General features: G+C 43.4%; 1 protein-coding gene across 2 annotated transcripts in view; it reads left to right on the plus strand.

The window, feature by feature from the left end:
- Positions 1-8,125: 8,125 nt before the first annotated feature.
- Positions 8,126-22,734, plus strand: part of RERE (arginine-glutamic acid dipeptide repeats) — a 468,752-nt gene continuing 454,143 nt past the window's right edge. Inside the window, exon 1 of one of the 2 annotated variants that reach the window (XM_075906796.1) lies at positions 8,126-8,497. The gene's annotated coding sequence lies outside the window, so the exon portion shown is untranslated. The remainder of the gene's footprint in view (positions 8,498-22,734) is intronic. The other variant, XM_075906794.1, reaches the window with a different exon arrangement.

Below are 22,734 nucleotides of genomic sequence, written 5' to 3' on the forward strand. Positions count from 1 at the left end.
GTAAGGGGAAAAATCTATCCTTGTATAACCGTGTGCTTTAAAAAAACAAAGGTGTAATTCTCCAAGAAATCTCTAAGATCCCTGAAAGGAATGTTTGCCACCTGTCGGGGTGGTTAAATAGTGGAATAAATTGCCTAGGGGGGTTGTGGAATCTCCATCACTGGAGATATTTAAGAGCAGGTTAGACAGAGATGACCTGTCAGGGATGATCTAGACCAGGGCTATTCAACATGTGGCCCACGGGCCGCATGCGGCCTGCAGCCCATTTGTTTGTGGCCCATGATGCAATTTGGGTTTATGAGGGGCCAGGGAGGTCCAAACTGTAGCAGCCAATTAGGGCCCAGCTGAGGCTGTATAAATAGGAGCTCCTGGAGAGGAGAGAAGGTACTCTTGTTCCAGCTGGGGAGCAGGAGGGACCTGGCTACCAGGGAAGCTAGAGGCTTCCTGAGACAGCACTGCGGGGAAAAGGCAGGCTGGGCAGGGGAGCTCAGGCCTGACCCCACTGCCCGGCTGCAGGGCTTGAGGCAAGGCCTGAAGATACTAGGGCTGCAGGGAGACAGCCAAGATAGAAGGTTCTCGCCCCCTTGCCAATGCTGAGTGGCCATTTCAGACTGCAACGTGCCCCTAAGGCAGGGGCTAGATGACAATTGGCAGTGGGTCACTGAGGCAAGAGGGGCATAAGGGGCTGAGGTTCCCTGGGAAGGGAGGACCCCAGAGTACAGGGGCATTGCTGTAGGGCAGTATTGAGAAAAAAGGGCATTATGGGCAAGAGGGACATGGAGCCTGAACCAGTGCAGGAGACAAGTAACTGAGGGTGAGGCACTGGCCAGCAGATGGCGCTCCACGACAGAAGAGCTGATTCCCCGAGTGACCAGCAAGAGGCGCTGTGGCAGAGAGTCACAACCGTCCAACGATGGCATTAATAACTGTGCAGTGGTGCAGAGTTCTGCTATTGTGACTTTCTCATCAGTGCAGAAAAGCGGCATTCAACTGTGTAATAACATGCTGTTTAGGTATATTTAATTCCTGCCTTAGCATAGGGGGATGGAGTAGATGACCCTTGAGGTCCCTTTTAGCCTTGCATTTCTATAATGGTATGCAGGCCCACCGATGAGGGGACAAATGGAGCAGCTGTCCTGGGGCCCAGTGATTCAGAGAGGCCTGGGACTCTGGGAGCTCTAAGCCCCTTTGAATTGATATTGGAGCACCACTCTGCAGGGCTCTGAAGGGGCAGGGGGCTCCCAGTGTCACAGCCCAGGTGGCACTGAAGGCTGGCTGCTCCCGCCTCTGCCACCTGAAGCCACACCTCTTTCAGGAGTGTGAGCCAGCCTCCTCCCATGTTACCCTGGGACCTGCGGTGGCCGTCAGCCCTGCTAATGCTATGAATCTATATTGTATCAGTCTTTCATCCAGCAAAACACCTCGGCACATGACTTCAGACATATGAATAATTCTACTAACTACTTATGTGCTCCATGTACAGCATGTGCCTAAATACTTTGCTGGATCAAGACCTCAGTGCAAGCAAAAGCTGCCTGATGGTCCAGTGAAAAACGTGTGTTACCTTTAATGCTTACTGAACATAGTTGAGGGATGTTTTATTGTTATGTAATGATATTTTTTTATTAATTACTTAAAAACATGGAGTTTGGTGCATTTATTAAAGGTTTTATATAATGTGGGGGTTTCTGTAACAGGGAACTGGATTCAATTCAGGAGATCCCTTCCAGTACTATGTTTTTATGAGAACAGGACCCAAGTTGAAAAATAGCACACTTCCAATGTGTGGTACAACCTCAGTACAGTCACAGAATAGCATTTACAGTTGAAATTATCTAATTTAAGATCAAACTTATTTCCTCAGATCAAGACAGGCGGAAACAGAAAGCCATGTCAACCATAAGTAGTTTTCTAAGGTTTAAGTAAATTCTAATTTGTAAATCCATCAGAAGAGCAGATCTGAATAAGCTTTCTGAAATATATTCTGAGTGCTTTACTCGTATTTATATCTTCCACATCTAAATGTACAGATGTGATTGATAGACAATAGAAACAAATATACATAAATATACAGCCCTGCATCCATTGTACACATACACAAACCTCCCACTGAAGTTAATGGGAGAGTTGCATTAGGGATGTTAAAACGTGTTTATTTGGTAAATGTGTAACCACTGAAATTTCCTGTGATTACATGTTTACATGCCCGGGGAGGAGGAAGGGAGGCAGCTGCCCGTGAGCACCGTAACCGTTTATACTGTCATATCCCTAATTTGCATACAGAAGGAATACCATTTGCATGTAGAAGGAATGCTATATAAGGCCTCATATTTACAAATGTGTGTGGAATTGCATTGTGTTAGGCTTATAGACATGTCATCAAAGACAGCCTTAGTTTATATACTAAGGCCCAAACCTGCAAACACACAGATGCTTGATTTTATTCCTGGGCTTAATCCTGCTGAAGATAAATTGGACTATTCCTAGAGGTAAAGTTGCTTGAGTATGTTTGTAGGATCAAGGTCTAACTAGAGTGCGAGAATAGTTGTGACCATTGTGAAGCAGAAGATTAAATGAATTTACTTAGCAAGGACAATGTCATCATAGTAATCACATTACTATTCTATTTATTATAACCAAATTATAAAAGTTTCAGAGGGGTTGCTATGCTAGTCTGTAACTTCAAAGACAACTTTTTTTAAAAAGGAGTAGTCCTCTGGAACCTTAGAGACTAACACACATATATCGTGGGCAAATCCCACTTCTTCAGATGAGACGATCTTGAGGCCACGAAAGCTCATGATACTATACAAATAAAAGATTTGATTTACTTTTTACACTTCAGTGTAAACAATGAAGAGACTCAACAATTCCATTCTTTGTATGTTTTCATTTGCTTAATTTTTATTTTCAGTTTAATTTTGTTTCTTTTACTAACAGTGGATTGTTTGGATCAGAAATATTGGATGTAAAATCTTCCTGACTGTGTGTTTAGTTTACATGTTAGCATGTGTAATCAGATTTTTGTGAGACCTTTTAAACAAAATATAAATTTTGTAGCTGAAACTACAAGTAGGGATGATTGGTAATTTTTTCACCAAAACATTTTGACGTCACTCTGGAAAATGTCAGTTTGTTGAAACCAAAACTCTTCATGGGAAAAGGGTCTGTTTTTACAAATCTCCCAATTTGAAAAAAATTGGAAGTTTAATATTTTAGTTCAAAATTATTTTTATTTAAAAAATGTGCTTATGTACTCTTCAAAAGATTAAAATCAAAATTACAGTGAAATATCTTGAAATTGTTGAAACAAAATGTTATGATTGACCTGATCCATACCTCCATCAGTTTGGGAAAGCTTATGGCCAGACTGCTGTGGAGCTGTGCTGAATTCAAATATTAATCTCTAGAAGATTTACCCGGTGTTTCTTGGGTCCTTAATTTTTGTTTTACTCTCTCAAATAAATAGTAGGTATGTTGCAAGATTTTGCCAGCAGGTGGCTCACTACTTCACAAAATAAGATCCCTGTTGCTCGGGTCCTTAACTCAATTAATTTTTGTTTTTCTTAATTTTAATCATTGCTCTGGAGTGGGGCTGGGGATGAGGGGTTCAGTATGCAGGCTTCCCTGGGGAAGAGAGAACTACGACAGCCCTCTCTCATCATAGTTACTTGGGACTCGACGAAAAGCAGCTCTCCATGGCCACTGCAGCTCTAGTGGACACAGACAAGGAAGAGGTGCATGTCTCCCACATGGGGCAGGTCCAGGTCCAGGTTGTCTGCCTCCTCCTCCCTAAAGGGTGCCTGGTGGTAGGCTTGGAGCTGAGGCAGTCCTGGATGGCACAAGCACTCCCCCAGCTAGTCCTTTTCCCTACCCTTCCCACAGCTGAGGATCAAAGGGAATACCAAAGCTCTTATGATGCTGGCTTAGGGAAGAAGGAGATTGAGTGAGTTGCCAGCAGTAGCTACAGATGAACCTCTGACAGAGAGAGACACAAACTGCAACAGTCAGGTGCTCTCCTTCAATCCAGGGATAGAAGTTACAGGGCTGAATGGAATTTACTAAATCTTACAAGGAAAAATTAACCTTTAGGTGAAGGGAAATATGTATGTAGGTCTTTATTTTTCCCTTTTATTTTATGTGCTGTGTGCCTTTGGGTGACTAAATAACATTTTGTTTTGAAGAAGCTGTTTCTGAATCACTTTAATCAACTGCTTTCACAGGCTTGTGGAGGAGAAGGGCTTAAGATGCTTATCAGTAACTTAGGTGTGTTGGGTTAACATGGTTGGTAAGGGGGTGGGGTGAGTCTCCAATACAGACTGGTAAAAGCATGAGGTTTTACTCTAAGAGGAAGCTCTCTACAAGGACTAAAAGGGGGTCTAAAGCACACTGTGCAGCACTGCTATTGCCTCCAACTATAGAACTCAGGGCTGAAAGGAGACTTACTGGATCTGTCAAGGCATACATCCACCTTTCCTTTGATCACATACTGGGGAAAGCTAGACCTGGCAGATATCCTATCTCAATCACAGGTCTGCTAAGCTTCTCCACCAATCCTTCCACCCAACACCATGAACTCATCTAATGCGGTATGCAGCTATTTCTCAGTAGTGATTGCCAGCTCCAAGGGGGCAGAGTTAAGTTTGTGCAGGTATGTACCTCAGTTCCTTACTTCCTAGTTTTTCAAAGTTAGTCTGCTTTACTGTGACTCTTTATTTCCTGGCTTCAGCAATGTGAGTTTTGCAGAATGCGGTGTTCACAAACAGAAAAAGCAGCTCTTGGTAAAACTACAAAGAAACAAGGTTAGTCATCAGAAGCACCTGTCTAATATCACCTTTCCATTCCTTGTTTATAAGTGGTGGGCTGTCAGACTGATTTACTTGCCAACACTGGACAGCTACATGCGGGCTCACATTTAACTCCATTAGAACTTGGAAAGCATTCTGGAGAGAGAAAATGAAAAAACAGCAAACCTAATGGCTTGTAGAGAATGAATTACCCTTCCCCCGTCCCTGAGATTAAACACATCTCAAATACACACTGTCAAATCAATCAATGTAAGAATGAAATACTTTGAAAATTCTAAAAAAGGCCATGTCTTTTCATCATCCCCTACAACTGAAGGAGAAGTGACACCTTTGAATGTGGGTTTTCAGAGCCCACATAAATGAGTTTCCTATGTTAGGGAACTTGAAAAACAGACATACTATTATCCATACAAATGTTGATGTGTGAGACAGTAGGGACAGAGTATAACCACAGCTTCCTCAAATGTATTTTAGATATGGTTCAACAAAGTCATGCCTCACTACACCTGGCATATTAAAGCATTTTTAATGCAACTGTTTTTAAAAATACTATTGTCTGTCTTAAGCATTTCTGAAATGCCCGTCAACTGTAGTTGGAATACTAAATGGTACGTTAGACAGGTCCAAGAAAAGATCAGGTCATATTCTGCTCTATCACCTTCAGATTGTAGAAAGCTTTGCTTGTTTTATCATTGTAAAGAGCTTGTTTGGATCAATTGGGCGTTATCTTTATACCTCACACTTACTTCCTGATACAAGGGAAACTGTATAATATGTGTTCTTGGCACCCACTGTTATTCCTGCATAATGACTGAACCAGCTGTATCTAATGATAGGTTTTCAAAGAGGAATCATGCAAATAGTCAGACAATGCAAAGCCACTGTAGAGTTCTGTGACATTGAGGTGCAATATCCCCTTTAAATATGCTGCTTTCTGTATTTCTCCTGCACAGTCACCCCTTTTTTTGTGGGGGAAGTATAGGAGGTCCACTCATATCAGGAGAAGGGGAGAGATTACTGCCATTTGATGCATTCAAAGTCATCAAGAACCCAGACCAGTCCAGGTTGTGTACGTCTGCATGGGCGTGTCCCCAGCGGCGGTGCATTACAAGGTGTCCCCAGGCCAGACCCAGGTATGCATCTGTATATTCATTAGGGGCAGTGTTCACTGTAAGCTGCGCACTTATGTGGCTGCTCAAAAATTCAGATTCTGACCAGCTCATTTGCAGAGTGCCCACAGCTAGGACTTTTGTTTCTAGTGATGGTGTACATAAAAATTATTCTGCACATGAATGGAAAAAATCTACACATAGATGGAAAAGATTAGAGGAAACATTGATCATGGGAGTCCTCTAGATCAAGAGAATGTGAGCAGGGGTCCCTCTAGGCCAGAGGTGTGTGTGTGTGTGTGTATATATATATATAGAGAGAGAGAGAGAGAGAGAAGAGTCCACAGAGGTCGGTATGCATAAGCATGGAGGGGTGTGTCAGGCTAGGGCTATGTCTACACTACAGGGGTTTTGTGCAAAACCAGTTGTTTTTGCACAAAAACCTGTGGCGCGTCCACATCTCAAGCGCATATTTGTGCAAGAAAACTTATAGGAAAACAGCAGAACAGAGGGCTTTTTGCGGTGTAGGTATACCTCGTTCTCCAAGGAATAACTCCTTTTGTGCAAGCACTCTTGTGCAAAAAGGTATGTGTGGATGCTCAACAGGGCTGTTTCTAGACTGGCAAGTTTTTCTGCAAAATCATCTGCTTTTGCGGAAAAACTTGCCAGCTGTCTACACTGGACGCTTGAATTTCTGCAAGAACACTGACGATATCATGTAAGATCATCAGTGTTCTTGCGGAAATACTGTGCTGCTCCCTTTCGGGCAAAAGCCCTCTTGCGCAAATCATGTGCGCAAGAGGGCCAGTGTAAACAGCACAGTACTGTTTTCCCCAAAAAAGCCCCGATCGCGAAAATGGCAATCGGGCTTTTTTACAGAAAAAGTGCGTCTAGATTGGCCAAGGACGCTTTTCCACAAAAAGTGCTTTTGCGGAAAAGCGCCCTGCCAATCTAGATGCGCTTTTCTGAAAATGCTTTTAACGGAAAACTTTTCCGTTAAAAGCATTTTCGGAAAATCATGCCAGTGTAGATGTAGCCCCAGGGGTTTCTTGCACAAAAAGAGCCCATCAGAAAAAGCACAGGTGCTCTGAGGGCCACAGAATGGTCATCAGAACTTTCTTGCGCAAGAGTGTCCATGCAGTGTGGACTCTCCTTTGCGCAAAAGCACATTGCTTTTGCGATGCGCTTTTGAGGTGTGGATGTGCTTTTGCACAAGAAGTTTTTGCGGAAGATCACTTCCGCAAAAAGCTTCTTGTGCAAAAATCCTACAGTGTAGACAAAGTATAGGAGTGTATTTCTGAGAGAGAGGAAGAGTTGTGGGAGACCCTCTGCCTCAGAGGTGCAGGTCCCTCTAGGTCTGAGGTGTGTTTTTTTTGGTGGACCCTTCTGGGATTAGACCTGGATATGTATGAGGGATGTGAAAGGTTAACCAGTATCTATCACCCTAAATGGGTGATGCTTAAGTGGTGGGGGCTCAAGCAGCTCCTTGTCTGTTCTATCCCCACAGGGGGCCCACTGTGGCCAGGGGCTGCTCTCATCCAGAACATACCCTGTCTGTGGTGGGACCAGGTACCCCACAGGCTGGGGCTACTCCCACAGGGGCAGGTAATAGCCCCAACCCCTGCGTAGGACTGTGGGCAGGAGCCCCATGGGCGGCTAGAGGCTCCTCCAGCTGGGCTGCAGAGGGCCCCAGCCCGGATCTCAACTTGAGTCAGTTAACCAACGTTTGAGGGAGGGAGCTGGAATTGTACACCCCTCGCATGAGGGGGAGACCCCTCCAGGCAAGCTCCGGGGCTAGTGCCTGTGGCTGTGCAGCAGGGGTCCCTGCAGGGCTGCGTGCACACGGAGGGGTCCTAGGCACAAGGACGCTGTGGAGAGGTGAGGGGGGAAGTTCCCTTCAGCTGTGATGCGATGGGGGGGGGGTGAATCCTTCCTCCAGAGGCAGCGAGAACAACCCTCTGAGCCGGCTCAGCAGCCCGAGGCGAACTCCCCAGGCTCGGCTCCGGCTCCAACCCCTGAGCGCGGCGAGGACGGACCCGGCCCCGTTTCCCCCCCGAGCTGGCTCCTGCCAGGCTCGGCTCCTCCAGCTCGCCCTCTTCTCTCGCCCCCTCCCCCCTCCTTTTAAATCACTTCCATCCATTCCCCTGATTGGTCCCAGCCGCCTGCCGGGTCATGGGGCCCTGGTCCTGCTCCAATCAGGAGGCCGGATACTGGCGGGTAGGTCCGGCCTGGCTGGGCGGCTGGGTGCCGATTCGGTGTGTGAGCAGGAAGGAGGAGGCAGAGCCCGGCTGCCCCCCAGACGCTCGCGGAGCCTCCCCCACCCCGCTGGTTGGGTCCCTCCCGCCGCCGCCGCACATTGTCTGCCCTGCCCTCCCGCGGCCATGCCCCTGGGCGCCTGCTGCTGACGGAGCCGGTTGCCTGAGTCCTCCACCGCTGCCTCCCGGCTCCTCCCCCCGCCGTGCCCGCGCTGCGCCCCCTCCACGCCCCGTCTCCTCTCCTCCTTCCTCAGCCCCCCGCTTTCTCCAGAGCCGGCCGGGCCCCCAGAGAACACCCATTGATGGTGTAGCGCCTCAGGGGGAGGTAAGTCTCCAGCTTGCCTGCTGCCGCCTCCCCCCTTCCTTGTTGGGGTTTGTGTGTGAAAATGTGGGGCAGAGACTGGGGCTGGGGGGGCTGATGGAGGAGGAGGCTGCTTCTGAGTAGCGTGTGGGAATTGCTCAGGTTTTATGTTCCTGTGGGGGGAGGGGACCAGATTTTTTTTTCTAAACGTATCCCCACGGAATTAAGGGGTCAGGCAAAGTCTCCATGTGGTCTGCTGTTTCCTCCTCCTCCTCCTTCCCCCCCCCCCCTTGGAGTGTTTGGGAGAACTTGGGAGGTTTGATGATTATTGTGTGAAGTGGGTCAACGTAGGAGGCCCCTGTGAACCTCTTGCATGAGTGAAGCAATAGGAAAAGAATGAGGGGAGTCTAGGTGCCTGCAGTTTCAGGGGGTTGGGGAAGTGTCCAACTTGCCTGATTTCTTTTCCCTCCTGCTCTTACCAGTGCCTGGCTGGGGCTGCCAGTTATTGGGGGTGTAGCAGAGCAGGGAAAAGATGCTTCAGCCTCTGAACGTCTTGAAAGGATGTCAGAAGTTTGGCTGTAGGTGTTGGAAGAACGGGGACTGTATTTAGCATAGAAAGATAAAAAGTGTGTGATTGCTTCCTCTTACCAACTTTTGTTTTAGGAGACTTGTCTGTCTGGGTTATTTGTGTTACTACGAAGTATCTTGGCTCAAACAGTCTGAGGAGGGTTGTTGGAGGAGGGAACCTTTCAATGTGAGATGTGGGGAAGTTGAATGTTTAAAAAAAAAACTATTTTATGAATTTAAATCTCTTTACTTTTCATGTGTCATTGAGAACTATTAAAAAACTGCCAAGTAAAATGTTTTATTCTGATGGAAAGGGTTTTAGTTTTAGCATTTTTAGTTGTGTGGGAAGCATTTTCTTCTATTCTTTTTGCACTTCAAGTTTGTCTCTCTCTAAACAGAAAAGCAGTGGGAGGTAGACAACATTACAGGTTTCATTTCTGAAACTGGCTGTTCAAGAAGTTGCTGGGAAGAAAACAATGTGATTCATTGTTGAAGTGTCTCTTTCCTCAGATTTATTTTTGTACACTGGTTGCAGTTATTTTTGATTAACTGACTTCTTACACTGAGTCTTTTCTTGGAAGCCATGAAGTTCTTGGAAATTAGAGGATCACAAGTTTTTATTTATTCTTTAGACTAGTTTGAGTTCAGACTGTCACAGTGAAATTATTTTAGGATTACATTAGTGTTACTGAGATCAGAATCTGCCGTTTGGTGCTTGTCACATTTGACTAAAACACTTTTGTTTTGAAAGAAATCTGAAATGACAGGATACATACAATAATACAGTTCCTTTAATTTAAAAAAAAATTTGATTACTCAGTTGGAGGAAATGTGCTTGGTTGTAAAATGCAGACAAGCTAAATGTTAATTTTACTGTGTAATATACTGGTGCTTTCTCAGTTTTAATATTTCAAGAAACATTTTTATGTTTTGTGTACACAACTTCCTTTCAGAGTCAGGCAAGGGTGGGGGAGGGAAGGGAAAACGGATTTGTGTTTAAAAAAAAAAAAATCTGTGGGTAAATATTGTATGCTTTGGCTTTACTCCCTGTATTTGCCCTATAAATTACAAACTGGGGTTGGTTGTGTTTTTTTTGGTAGCAGCTTTGCAGATCTGTTTTTAGTTGGTGAGGTCTAGAGGGAAGAGCAGGGAGATAGACATACACACACACACACACACACACACACAATACCCAAGCTATGGGAGCTCATTGTTCTTTCTTGGTACACTCTCCCATATTTGGGACCATACTTGCACACAAACACAGCCTCTTTTTATTCTTTCTTTTCTTTTCAGCAATGAAGGATCAGGTCAGCATTTTCTACCCCTATTCAGTCTCCCCACCTCCTTGATGGCCTTTCTGTAACCTTGCAAAGGCAGAAAGAGTAAATCGGAAACTAAAGGACACCAAAATGTTCAGCCTCTTCTTCCCTCCTCCCCTTCCTAGAGCTGGCTTCTGCTGCCGTTTTCTTTTTTGTTTGTTCCTGACTGTTTAAAGATGGGATAGTATACTTTATGTTCCCACCCCGTGGGCTATTTACTTTCGCCCTCTTCTCCCTCCCTTTCCCACCCCCCCAGAAAAAAAATGTCCAGGGCAAGATGCTTTTACACCCACCCCCAGATTTGTGTATTTGTGATTAGATTTTTCGCGTTGGGGGGGTGGAAGGGAGGGGAGAGTAGGAGAGATTGCTATTGAGGGAGAATATTTTGATAAAGACCATGCTTAAGGTTAATACTGTGAGGTGGAAAGGGATAGGAATGAGTGAGTAGTTGTGACTAGATTGAAAGATGATCTAAGGGTACACAAACATTTTACATTGCATTTCCTCTGTTCTAAACTGGATTTGTTTAGCTTGTTGAATCTTTTATTTTACAATAGCATTTGTAAATGGATTACAGTTACAGCTGTGGTCAGAGGCTGCCAAAGTAGGGCAGGTTTTGTCACTTGGCAATATGGTGGTAAATCTTGAAATGATTCACCAGTGCCTTTCAGTATCTGTTAGCTTTGTGAGGTGCAGAAATTGGAAGAGAGGTATAAATGTGTGGAGAAGCAGTGATCCCAGTATATTGGATCCTGAGAGAAGACATTTGAGGGTACGCAGGCATAACTCTTAAGCCTCCACATACTTTTTTGGGGTACTAGAGTAAATAGCGTAGTGGCTAGACCAGGGAATTAGTGTGAAGACTGACACATGGTTTCTGACTTCAGCACTGACCTATAGTATGTAACCTTTGCCAAATGGCTTTCCCCCTAAGTGCAGGTTTCCTCAGCTTTGTAAAATATGGTGGTTGCCTCTGGGCTGAGGATTTTCAGGGATGTTTTCCATGTTGTTTTATCACAAGTACAACTACAGTGGCAGTAGCAACGGGAAGACTTGTGTAGACTAGCCATAGGGACATTTACTATTGACTCATCTAACCTATTTTAAACCATGTCTACATGAAATAACAGAAAAGCTGCTAATGGCTTTCTAATGCTTCAGCACTTTCTATTTGGAGGTTTGCTGGTGTTAGAGTAATAGAGGGAGACTTGTCTGAAGTTCTTGGTTGTAGACAAGGCTTTTGAGATTCCTGGCTGAAAGGTGCAAGTGTGAAACTGGGCTGAAATGGTGACTGCAGCTGGGAGAGGCAGACCTGCCTGAGGTGCTAATTCCGTTGTTGGATTTATTCACTTAGACCCCATTGCACCCAAGCAGAGTCCCACCCACGTCAGTGAGGCTCTGCATAGGATGGGGGCTGTAGATCCTCTTCTGGAGCAGAGACACAGGGGAAGGTTTTCTAAATGCTGCATTACAGGATAAAACATGATTCATAATGATTCCCCCCCATTTCAGCTTTGATCAATAACTGTAAATACCATGTGCCATGCTATGTCAGCATTAGTTGTAGTATTAATTGTTATATTAATCATCAATTTGTGTAGACTTAGCATCTTGGGCCTGCAGTAAAGGGGGTGGACAGGTTGAGTGGTAACCTAAATGACTTAAATAAGTAAATGCTTGCCGTAGGCAATTGAGTGAGTAGAATTTTGCAAGGTTGCCTTATTGGCTGTGTAATGGCATAGGAGAACCTGTTTTCATCTATTAACAGCTCTGCTGATAAGATAAGTTTGCCTTGGGGTGGCTTTGAATTCATGACTTTATCTTTAAAGGACACTGTAATGTTGGCATGTAAATATAGTGCTCAAAATATTCAGCCATCAGAATTTCAACAAGGTGGGGAGGGGGGCAAGCACTTGATTAAGTAACGTAGGCTCAGATCCTGCAATGACAATTATGTGGGCAGATCCCTGTGCCTATGTCCACTGTGGCTTGGGCGCCTTAATATATAAGATCCCCTTATTTCAAATCAACCAAACTCTTGATTTGGTTTCTGTGTATTAACTTTTCTCTTGTATTTACAGTATGAAATCTGTTCATTGTTATCTCGTCACAAGAACTTTTAAAACCCAATTCTTCTTACCTGGTACTTCTAATACAGTGCATTATTAAAACCAAAATATTTAAAAAAATAAGTAAGTAAAATGTTTAGCCTTGAACGTAATTAAGCATTGGAGCAGCTTATCAAGGTTTGTGGCAGATGGTCCATTACTAAAAACTGTTAATCTAGTTTGGATCTCTTTCTAAAAGAGACAGCTTAAGCAGAACTGTTGGACTGAAAGCAATAATTAATTCAAGGAAGTCCTGTGGTCACTCCTACATAGAAGGTGAGATTGGATGATCACAATGGTCTCTTCTAGCCTTAAAATCTTCATTTGGTGCATGGTTTTTTAGTTTGGACAATAGACTAACTTTTACAAAATGTCTTTTTTCCTTTCTGGTTCTGCTGCACAAGTATGGAACAGTTTTCTGGTTGCAGAGGGAAAATGTTGAAATCCAGACAAGTTCTATTTGTGATTGATTTTGTACATAGTCTTAAAAATCTAAACTTTAAGATTAAACTGCTTGACAAGTATCCCCTTTTAAATAATAAAATCAAGTAGGCTTTATTTAAAGAGGGAATATGGTGGAAATAGCTACATCCCAGCATAATATGATTCTTAAGTATTGGAAGCAAAAAACAACAAAAATACTGTTGATCATATCAAATAGTACTTGTTTGATGTTTGGTTTGTTTACTTCTGTTCAGCTTGGTAAGAGTTTTACAGTTCAATAATGTTTGTCCAATGGAAGAACTGGAAACTAGCTGCAAGGATAGCATCACTATAAGGATCAAAAGCAGTTGAGTAGTTTTGGACAGGAGGTTTTGGGGATGATGAATATGAAAATGTTGCTAATGCATTAATAATAATTAAAATAAGGCACTTTTGGAGGGTAAGGTGCATGGAGTAGGAACTGCAATGAAAATTTGTATTTATTAAATAACTTCCCAGCAGCATTTTATGCAAGATTTTTTTTAATGCTGATAGTTGGGCCCAACTTTTCCCTTCAAAGTGGCTGATTATATGTAAGGGAGAAGACAATATAAGTGTACTGTGCTGATTTCTTCTTCATTTTAAACCTACTGAAAGGGTTGCAGACAACTGTGTAAAAGACAAATTAAAATATTAGTTGACCGTTCTGGTTCATCTGAATGTGAAAATGTAATTATTTAGTTGACTGACTACACAGTGTAGTAGGTTGGCCAAGAAAAAGGTAAAGCTACATCTTAGCTTATGTGATTACTTTCATCCATTTTTCTGATGGAAAATGGAATACAACAGTGCCCTGATTTATGAAACTTTGAGATATGTGCTTGAAATGTACCATATAAGAACTGGTGCTTGAAATGTACCATATAAGAACTGGTGGTATCTTGGTCAATCTTTCAACATGCTGAAATTATATTTCCCTTGAAAGTGAAACTTTTTAATATATGTATTGTGTGACTGCCACCTGGATTTGCTAAACACAACTATCAAGTTTACCCACCACCAAAAAGTGATTTTAAAGCAATCTAAAAATGAATTAGTAGAAATGTAATGGAAGGTATCCTATTAAATGGTCAGTTTTCTGTGGTTAACTTAAAGTTTGTCAAGTGAGGGGGGAGGAAACCTCAGATGTTAGTGAAAAAAGCACTTGAAGTAACTTGGGTATGAACCTCACTTGATATTTAAAAACAATGTGTTTTGTAAATGGCACACTGGCAAACGAAATACCAAGGAGTTCTGTTCTCCTATTTATCATAATGATATTGAGGCTAGAATGTCACAAATCAAATTTTGGCCTGTTGTAGAGTTTACTACTCCTACTGAATATGTAAAGTGTTTAATTCCTCAGGTTGTATTAAATGGATATTATCAATTTGAAATCTAGTCAGTTTAAAAACAATGCAGTTAAAAAGGAATTTCAGGTATTACACCTCTGAGTGAGTTCATAATTGTTTTTTGCAGTCATAGTTTCCTATATTTTTATTTTTTGGCCAGTCTTCAAAAGTCTTTTGCAGTCATAGTTTCCTTTGTCTGCATCAAATTTCATTTACTTATAAGGTTGTAAGAATCAAGGTTAAACTGTTCAGGTAAGTCGAACATTGAGTAAATGTCTTCATTTAAATTTGCATAAGCAAGATATATTTATCACTTGGGAATCAGAAATTAAATATTAAGCCTACAATCAAACTTGTTTTGGAGAACTGCTGCATGGTGCCACATTGAATTGAGATTTATGAGAGCCTTGTCAGTGGTGTTTGTGTGCTCTAGTTGCAGAATCAGAATCTACCTTCCCCATTATAGTCATAATACACTCTCATCCAGAAACGCTTCCACTGCTTATGGGGCTACTAGAGGACATACAGGGTAAATTAGAGCTAAATAACGAGACTGGAACACTGAGAGCTAGGACTGATGGCTATAAATAAATGTTATGGGACCCCGGGAAACTTGGCCACATCCATGAAAAGTGGACATCCAGCTAACTAAAATCATTCCGATTGATGGATGTTTCTGGATGAGTGTGTTCTGGATTAGAGGTTCAACCTGTAGTGCAGCACGGGGGAATGAGTAAGAAATATACCAACCTAGACCAGGCATATAGAATCTTATGCATGTGCTTAATTTCAAGCGTATAGATGGTCCTTCTGTATAATACTTAAGTGCTTTGTTACATCAGGGTCAAGGCAGCATGGCTTAGTGACCTGAACATAGTACAGTAAACTTCCAATAATCCGGCACCTTTAGGACCCGGGGGTGCCGGATTATCAGATTTGCCGGACTATCGGAAGGGGGGAGCTATGAGGGGTCTCGGGTGGGGATGCCACCCCAGACTCCTCATAGCCCCCCCTTCCCATAGTCCGGCTCTGCCCCAGGCGTCCCTGATTCAACCTCTGCTGGTCAGTTTCAGCAGCGGCTGAATCGGGGACGCCTGCAACAGAGCAGCTGGAGTGCTGCGGGGTTGTTCTGGTAGCGCCAACCCTTGGCGCTGCAGGACCAACCCGGCAGCACCCCAGCTGCTCTTTCCCAGGTGTCTACAAGTCAGCTGCTGCTGAAACTGATCAGGGGCTGATTCCAGGAAGCCCGGAACAGAGCAGCTCTGCCTTGGGCTTCCTGGAGTCAGCCGCTGATCAGTTTCAGCAGTGGCTGAATCGGGGTCAGCTGGAGTGCTGCCGGGTTAGTCCCGCAGCCCGGAGGGGCAGCGCTACAGGACCAACCCAGCAGCGCCCTAGCTGCTCTGCCCCGGCTTCCCCGATTCAGCCGCTGGTCAGTTTTAGCAGCGGCTGAATTGGGGAAGCTGGGGGCAGAGCAGCTCCAATGGTTCGGCTGCCTGGAGCACTTCCGGGTTCCTGATGGTGCCGGACCATCAGGAGTGCCGGACCATCGGAGTTTTACTGTAATGAGAGCCAGAACTTGAGTATAGAGTCCCACTCCTTCACTGTCTTGCTTTCTAGACTTGGGCAAGGCACAGCACATCTGTTTCCCAGTATTCACATCTTTAAAACAGGGCTGGAACTTCACAATATGAAAGTGAGGGTGAGTTGGTGACTATGTTGTTCACTATGGTAAGGGTTATTAAAGATAGAAATCATTTCTGAATGTTGAAGGATTCTTTAAAAGTACATATGTGATTCAGTCCACTAACACTAGGGCAACAAGGTTCCAGGATACATGGTACTGATGCCAGAATGTCTTGTCCCCCTTTTTATTGATGTAGGAGTGTTTATCCATCCACGTGTATAAATAAGAAAAATGGTTTAATTCTAAAGGAGGAAAGTGACAGTGCTTCAGAGACTTAAAGTGCTTTAAGAGCTATATTTCTCCAAGGAATTACTCCCAGTAAAAATTCATGGTGGCTGAACATGATAGTCTGCACATTTGCTTCTAATTCGTAAAAAACACTTAGTATGTGAGTAGGCCCCACAGTATATTTGCTTTATGGCAATGGCATAGACTTCTACATCAAACAAATACAGCTGTAGGATACACCCTCTCTAACTACAAAATGGTATTATGTGATTTGAAGTACACAAAACTTTAGGATGAAAGGAGTTATTTCTCCATTATTTTTATCTTTTAATTGTCAACTTTTCGTGTATACTAGTTATTCTGTCTGCCCCTTGAAGATTTTTCCTCAAATATTAACTAATCTCTCACCAGTGAAATTAAGTGTATGCTCCTTAGTAACTTTTTTCTTAAGTTCATGTTCCCCTTTCTTTTATATTCATACACCTTGTAGCAGTTGTCCCCTTTCTATCAAGATTGTATATCTCATTGGGATGCCACTTGAAAAATGATCTATAGAATGTGGTGTAGCGTAAACACATTTTTGTGTTGAATACCCATCGTAGCCTAATTAGTGAGAGGCATTGTGACACAAAAAGCTTAACCTTATCCTTAATTAATTTAATCTTCTTTGAAAGTCCACTGGCTTGTCTAGGTTAACAAAAATGCCCTAAAATACATGAGTTTAGGATGTCACATGCCTGAAAAGTCATCAGTTGCATGAGACTTGTTGTCTCTACTGCTGTCCAAGAATGAGACATCTTTAATAATAATGACATGCAAATCTTTATCTAGTGAGACTAGTGTTTTACCCTTCCCCCCGCAGTTGACTTTGAACTGTAATCTTGATAAATGTTTTGCCATATTTCTTTAAGGTCACGTAAGTGATCCATTGTTTTAGACCTTGGAATACGAAGAGCTAGTATAGTGGTATGTGCTGGACCCCTTTGGAAATTAGAGACACTAAGTTGGTGAGGCAATATCTTTTATTGAACCAAATTCTGTTGATACAGAGAGAGCAGCTGTATAATGCTCTTCTTCAGGTTTGGAAAAGGTACTGAACTGAAGCTAAATACAGGATTGAACAGAGAATTTAGCAGAACTAGTTAGCACTGCGTACAGCCTTCTCAAAATGGCAGCACTTGGATCTTTGAATTGTGTGGAAGGGTAATAATCTTGTTTTTCAATTGCATGCATGCAGAGGAAACACCATCCCAAGAACTTGTATCTTCTCTGCTTCTATAACTAAATTTGGCGGAAATCTCCTAAATTTGATTTTTGAACTTTTAATGCAACTTCTATGAATTTGAGAATTTTTTAAACTGTTAGCTTTACTATTGATTCTGCCAGTACCCTTTTCGTGATTTACTTTAACTTTTTAATTTCTGACTTGTCTGATTTTTGTTTAATTTCATATATGTGCCTATTGACTTTGCAGTAGCAGAATCCATCAGTTTAACACCCAGCTGGATGTATTTATACATCTTGGCTCCCTTTTGTTGTATACTACACTTTGTTCTCTGGAAAATAGCTACCATACAGATTCCTTAATTGGTTTTCTTTAGTCACAAAATTAATATTTCAAACAATCCCTTTTTAATGCTAAATCCTGGTCATATTAACATTTATGGCATAAGGTTTTTGCCCTTCAGTCTTGTTTCCTTGAAGATGTAAACGTTGAATGAGGATTCAGAGTATGATTATATACATATATAATTACATATTTTAATGTGTTTGCCTGAGTTTATACTCCTTTCTATTTTCCATAATAGGATTAGACTCATTAGTCCCCCTGGGGGAGGAGGGTGGAGAGGGAGGGGAGAAGAGAAGAGAAGGTGTCCTTAGCCTCTGTTTCCAGGAGCTTTGAATGGGCGACACGAGATGGATCACTTGATTATCTGTTCTGTTCATTCCCTCTGAAGCAGCTGGCATGAGCTACTGTCAAACAGGATACTGGGCTAAGTAGACCTCTGGTTGGACCACGTATGGCCATTTTCATGATGTATCTTGAAATGCAGTCGTGCGTGATGAGTGAGCTTAGAAAGGGTATGTGAAATTTGTTGCTTGTTTATGTGGATAGTGTGCATTTGGTTGTTTTTATACAGTTCTTATTCTTGTGTTTTTGCCAGGCCATGTTAGAAACTCATTTATTTGAAACTGAATTTAACTGTTTTAAATATAATTCCTTAACATGTTGTGTAATCCAGTGGGAATGGGAAAAAGTCTGCTGTATTAGAGTCTTTGTCTACATTTTAAAGTTTAAAAGCGCAGTGGCGTCAGCACTCTAAACTGAAAGTGGGGCCATGGCATGAGCACTGGGAGAGAGCTTTATGTAAATCGCCTCCATGAGGGGAGTAGCTAATAGTGCAGGGAGCACAGTTCCCAGTTCTGTAGCCTGGCTTTCACTGGTAATTTACAGCGCTGTAACTTGCTGTGTTTGGGGATGTGTGTGTTTTTTCACACCCCGATCCAGATTGTGCTGTAAAGTGCTAGTGTTCTGGAAATAAGGCTTGGGGAGAACAGGCTAATACTTGGCATGCAGGAAGCAGCCTTTCTGTGAATTTAAACCAGTGTCCTTAATTCTATTTGAAATCCGTTTAAGATTACTCCTTATGTGAGTGAAACGAGGCTGGGTTTCTGTTGCATGGTCCCCACGTAAAATGCTCTAACAGTACTGCTATAGTATTTCAGTGTTAACATAACCTATGCCCATGGGAGGGGTTTTCCCATCCGTGAGAGAATCTGCCTCCCTAAAAGGGAGTAGCTAGGTTCATCTAGTATCGACTGCACAGGAGATTAGGTCTGTTTAACTCTGCCATTCAGGTGTGGATTTTTCTCATCCCTGAGCCAACTAGTAAGTCAGCTCAATTTTCTAGTGTAGACTAGGGTTTGACCTCTGCTCAGAGAGGAAGCTGGAGTTGCAGTGTCCTGACTTCTGCTATTCAGTTTAAGCTTTATTTTAATAGAATATTTGAATTTGTAATGTAATATAAACCATTAAACAACTATGATTTCCTTCCTCCTCTCCTGGTCCTGGAAGTGGTTGTGTGCTTGCTGAGCTCCAGCTGTGTAAGTAGCCTTTTGACTTCAATAGGCTCACTTACCAAATTAAAGGTAAGCACATATGTAAGTGTTTTTGCTGGATTGGAGCTAGGATTCTCAGTATTAGTGTTGAAATTACTTTTTGTACTGTCTTTGTGCCACAACCCTGAACATAACATAAGAATGGGCAAACTGGGTCAGACCAAAGGTCCATCTAGCTCGATATCCTGTCTGCCGACAGTGGCCAATAACAGATGCCCCAGAGGGAGTGAACTGAACAGGTAATCATCATTCTCCTGTCGTCCATTTCCAGACAGGGGACACCATTCCTACGCATCCTGGCTAATAGCCCTTGATGGATCTAACCTCCTTTAACTTCTCTAGCTCTTTTTTGAAACCTGTTAAAATCCTTGTCTTTACGACATCCTCTGGCAAGGAGTTCCACAGGTTGACTGTGTGCTGTATGAAGAAAAACTTCCTTTTGTTTGTTTTAAACATGTTACTTAGTAGTTTCATTTGGTGAACCCTGGTTTTGATATTATGAGAACAAGTAAATAACTTTTCCTTATTCACTTTTTCCACACCAGTCATGAATTTATAGACTTCTATCATATCATCCCTTAGTCTCCTTTTCTAAAGCTGAAAAGCCTACATTTTTTTAAAATCTCTATTCATATGGGACCTGTTTCAAATATCTAATAATTTTTGTTGCCCTTTTCTGAACTTTCCCAATGCCAATATATATATATTTTTTTGAGATGAGGCGAACACATCTGTATGCAGTATTCAATATGTGGGGGTACTATGGTTTTATATAGAGGCAATAGGATATTTTCTGTCTTATTCTCTGTCCCTTTTTTAATGATTCCTAACACTGTTTTCTGCTTTTGACTGCTGCTGCACCCTGATTGGAGCCCCCTTTCAGAAACAAGAAGTTAGTTCTGTCTCCAGGGGTCCATGCACTCTGACATCTTTGTGGAGTGCGTCAACTCATAGGTATCTGTGATGTATTCACATAACCTTTAAATGGAGGTACCGGATTTGCTTTCACATGGGTTATCAATCATCAGATGGTACAACTGATCTAGCCTCTACAACAAATCTGCAGTTTAGACTCAGTTTTCAAAAGGTGCGTAGGAGTTGTTCACTTATACACTATTAAAAGATAATGGAAAATTGTTGCCTGAGTCCCTTAGGTTCCTTTAAAAATCCCAGTCTTAGAAATGAATGTTTTTGTAGATTACCACCAGTCCTTAAGTGGTCCTGTCCTTCCTCTTTCTTTGTCTGTTGCATTTTAATTTCTTTTTTTCCCGCATTTCTCTGCATCCGTTTTTCCCCTGTCATGTTGGGATTTGTTTTTCACAGATATTTGTTGTACTCAGCCCTTTCATTTAAATTAAAATGTCTTCCGTGTAGTCTGTTTGACACAATACAGTTCCTTTTCCTGTCTGATATTTTTTGTACTTTGCTATAAAGTTGGTTTTTTTTTGTAGTTTTCAATTAAATGTCTTTTCTGTGCTTTTTAATTCAATTTTCTGTTCATTCAGCTGTGAGGTAGAAGGAGAATGGTGCTGGAGTCTAGGTCAACAGGTTCTGCACAGCATGAGTGCACATAATGCCACCAGACTAAAAACTTGCAGCTTGAATGCAGGGCTTCCCTCTTCACTGCAGAAGTCACCATTTTCATTGACCCGTTTGAGCCTTAACCCTTAGGTGACTGCTGGAATCTTTTTGTTCCAACCCCAGACAGGCCCCAGAGTATGGTCCCTATAATTTACCTTTTTCCTGTAGTCTGTTCTGTCTCGCAGGGCCTAAGGCTGAATTTTATTATATCTTGGTTGTTCTTTTATTCTGACTGTCTTATGATGGTATGCTTAGTCTCCTAGAAAATGAAGAAATCTCTAACAATTTCCTATAAAGTATCTTTCCAGTTGGGTCATGTCCCTTGTTGCATTTCCCTCTGCCCACTGTAAGGGTTGATCTAAGTCCACTGAATCTGTTCATTTTCCTTAATATGGTGTGGCAAATTGCTTGTTGTGAACATTCGTCTTTCTTGAAGAGCTCACCCAACATGATGTAAGTTTAATTGCTCATCCTTCATACACCAAGTTCCTTACAATTGGAACAAACAAAACCCTGGGAGGGAATAATAGTTCGTGTAAAGACAGCTGATAAGTTGACTTATGTCCGTGGTCACCAACCCATCGATCACGATCGACTAGTTGATTGCGAGGGCTCGACCAGCCCATCGCGAGGCGTTCGGGGGGGGCCCCCCTCCCCATTTTCCCTCACTCCCAAGAAGCCCCACTGCCTACCTCCAGTGACAGTGGAGGCAGTGCCAGCTTCCTGCGGGATGGACGGAAGTCCTGCAGCTGTGTGCCACTTCCGGGGATTCCGAAAGTGCGCTGGCTTGCTCCACTCCCCCAGGTCTGTGGTGTGCCGGTAACTTGCGGGTGGTTGTGGGAGTCCCCAGAGGAGGCGTGTGCCGGGGCTTCCCTGCTCTGAGGGGGGAGGAGTCCCAGGAGGAGGTGGGTGCGGGGGACTCCCTGCCCCCACTGGCACCCTGTCCCCAGCTCTGAGGGGGGAGGAGTCCTGGGAGGGGGCAGGTGTGGGGGACTCCCTGTCCCCTGCTCCCCTGGCACCTGCCTTCTGCTGCAGAATCCCTGTCCCCCACCCTGGCACCCTGCCCCCACTGGCACCCTGTCCCCTGCCCCAATACCCACTAGCACCTTTCCTCAGCACCATGTCCCCTGGTCCCACCAGCACAGTTGGGGCCACATTAGTGAGGCTTGGGAGAGAGGGGGAGGTTTGGAGGAGTTATTTTTTTGCATCTCCCTTGTGTGGCCCCAACTGACTTTTCTGTGGGTCAGTGACCCCTGACTCAAAACAGGTTTCCTTCCCTTCTCATAAATAAAGACAATGCAGAAACTTTTTGTGTTTTAACATAGTATTTTATTTAAAAATGAAGCCTGGCCAACAACCTTCCCCCCCCCCCCCCCCGTTGGGGCCAAGCCCCCATCTGGATGCAGCATCATAACACTCCTGTACCCCCCCAGACCCTATATATGAGCCTGTCATACACTGGCCCCACCTTGTCCTGAGCCCCTCACATACCCCAACCCAAATTCCTGCACCCTCACATCTACAAGCCTGTGGTTTGCTTAGTAGCCTAACCCTCCCTCTGACCCCAACACCTCCCAGCCTGGAGCCTCCTCCCCAAGCCAGCATCCCCTTCTCCACCTCCTCCTGCATCCAGATTTCCTCCCAGAGCTTGTGCCTCTCACCCTTTCCCACTCCCAAGTCCCTCATTCCCACCCCAGAGCCCACACATCCTGTCTCAACCCGGTGAAGGTACGGCTAGACTGCAGGAGTTTTTCCAGGATTCCAGGGAGATCGTGGAAAAACTCTTCCGCATCCAGGGATGCGTTTGTTGTTCTGCTTTTTTTTAGTGGAAGAGCAA

The sequence above is a fragment of the Pelodiscus sinensis genome, chromosome 23, assembly GCF_049634645.1.
Source record: "Pelodiscus sinensis isolate JC-2024 chromosome 23, ASM4963464v1, whole genome shotgun sequence".
NCBI lineage: Eukaryota > Metazoa > Chordata > Testudines > Trionychidae > Pelodiscus > Pelodiscus sinensis.